We start from the raw sequence: 2,500 nt of genomic DNA on the forward strand, positions 1-2,500 counted from the left end.
AGATATATACATACATAGGTATATATATATATATATATATATATATATATATATATATATATGTGTGTGTGTGTGTGTGTGTGTGTGTATGTATGTACATACATATATATGGATATACATACATACACACACATATATGTATAAATATATATATATATATATAAATATATATATATATGTATATATATATATACATCTATATGTATGTATCAGTGAGTGTCCTGGCGCTATAGGCCTGTTGGGGCCCTTTGCCGGTACGAAGACGAGATATCTCCAGTGAGGTCGATCTTCGGCCTCCACCTCCCTTCTCTCTGGGCTGGTACCGTAATTCCTCGGGTCTGCTCTCACCAGGTCTCTCCCTCGTGAGCGCGGACGGCCTCTTGGTCTTCTTCCCACCATTCCCTCTCTGAAGACCCTATTGATGTGGCGGCTCTTAGAATGTGTCCGAGCCATCTAAGCCTTGAAGATGTGATGGAGTTGGTCACCAAGGGCTGATGCGCCAGTTCTCGCACCTTCCTGGCATATATTCTTCTCCATATCCCTAGTTCTCTCCCATAGACCAAATATGGTCTTCAGGGAATTATTCCCAAAACCTAGAATTTTGACTTCCAAGGTCTGAGTCAGGTACCATATTTCTGTACCGTAGGTGAGTACTGGGAAGACTGTAGTTGAAAACAGACAAATCTGTCTTTTTTCTATAAATCAGTCTACTTTTGAAAAGTAGTGTGAGTCCTATACCCCCTACTCTTAATCCAGGATCCCTTCTTACATACTGGCACATTACCCACTTGAGGGCGAGATCGAACAGGCATGGGGAGAGCACGCACCCCTGACGTACTCCTGATAGAATGGGGAACAGTTCACTATCCGTACCGTTAACCTTCACTCTCGATGTAGTGTCAGCATACAGGGCCTGGATGATATGAACAAGTTCTGTTGGGATTCCAAAGTCTATGAGAATTTTCCATAGGTTCTACCTATGTAAGCAATCATAGAAGTTTACAAAGATAAAATGGCTGTCCAAAGAATACTCTTGCCTCTTTTCCATGATCTGCCGTCGGGGGAAAACGTAGTCTATCGTTGACGTATTGCCACGGAAGTCAGCTTGAAATCCCTCTGTGTACTGTATCTGTAGAAATATATATATATATATATATATATATATATATATATATATATATGTATATCGATCTATCTATCTATCTATCTATCTATATATATATACATCTATATACATACATCTATATATATACATCTATATACATACATCTATATATATATATACACATCTATATACATACATCTATATATATACACAAATAATTAAGTATATGAATATACATGCGTGTATATATATATATATATATATATATATATATATATATATATATATATATATACATATATATACATATATGTGTGTGTGCGCGTGTGAATGATTGTACAGCGGCACACATCTCCCCGCCTCAAAGGGTCAGATTTGTCCCAAACTTGTAAAATCAAACTTGATTGTTTTGCTAAAGGTTGAAATGTCGTTTCGTCATATCCGTCAAAGATAGATAAATAGGTAAGTGATAATAGATAGATAGAAATGAAGTAATGGTAAAATAAGACAAAATAGTTATAAAAAGTTGTAAAACCATTGCTAAGCGAAACTACGTCACTTTCTGAACTTTCATTAAAAAAAATCCCGTTCCGCATTTTCATCACTAACGAATTGTGTCATTAAAGGTAGCCTTAATGGCCAAGAAATGTACTCTCTGAATACATAGAAACAATTTTCCAGAAAGGTGACTTATCCTGTGCAGATTTTAAGACTATTTGGTTAGAGGTGTTTGTGTGTTCTTTTCATTTATAATTTGGGAATTAATTATCTTTATGGAACCACTATTCTATGCTATATAGGTAATGGATATGAGAATATGGTTTTAAAATTTCTTTATTATTATATTACTGACATCAATGGCCTCGCACCGATATGGAAATGAATCATTATATTTACGGGATGTGAATGATAATGGAGTGCTGACAATGACAAATTAGGAACTGAACGTGTTATGGCTTCTTGCGACTAGAACTTGGTTGCCTTAATAGTAGCTGAGGATGGGCTTGCAGGTGCGGTACTCCAGGCAGGTGTCGTAGCAGCACTTGTCGGTTCCGAGACAGTAGGCGTCGTTCGTGCATGGCGTGGGAGGAAGGACGCTCCTGACGGAGGGACATGTGGGGCGGACGGGAGGGCACTGGCCGGGCTTGAGGTCGTCGCAGCATTCGTAGTTTCCCGTGGGCGCCTTGCACCACTTCTCGCACTTGCCACTTGGCCCGTATCCTGCGGCCACGCCGAGTCCTGATCCAAAAGCAGAGGGTGCAGCAGGTCCTACTCCCAATCCCGAATCCAGACTGTGTCCTAGACCCAATCCAGCAGCTAGATCGTGTCCTAGTCCAGTATTTAGTCCATGTCCTACGCCACCAAGAACCCCAGCACCATGCAGGCCGCCCACAC

The 2,500-nt window shown here is 39.8% G+C and overlaps 1 non-coding gene and 1 pseudogene across 2 annotated transcripts in view; both read right to left on the minus strand.

The window, feature by feature from the left end:
- LOC122266143 (uncharacterized) overlaps positions 1–453 on the minus strand; it is a 1,856-nt gene extending 1,403 nt beyond the window's left edge. Inside the window, exon 1 of the transcript XR_015190508.1 lies at positions 236–453. This is a non-coding gene — a transcript (uncharacterized LOC122266143). The remainder of the gene's footprint in view (positions 1–235) is intronic.
- A 1,470-nt stretch (positions 454–1,923) lies between these two features.
- LOC147467573 (uncharacterized) overlaps positions 1,924–2,500 on the minus strand; it is a 3,442-nt pseudogene continuing 2,865 nt past the window's right edge. The window contains exon 5 of the transcript XR_015190509.1: positions 1,924–2,500. This exon is cut by the window's right edge and continues 109 nt beyond it. The product of XR_015190509.1 is annotated as an uncharacterized LOC147467573 (transcript).

Source organism: Penaeus japonicus, unplaced genomic scaffold (assembly GCF_977035675.1).
Source record: "Penaeus japonicus unplaced genomic scaffold, GWHDUDI00000001_assembly GWHDUDI00000035, whole genome shotgun sequence".
In the NCBI taxonomy this organism is placed as follows: Eukaryota; Metazoa; Arthropoda; class Malacostraca; order Decapoda; family Penaeidae; genus Penaeus; species Penaeus japonicus.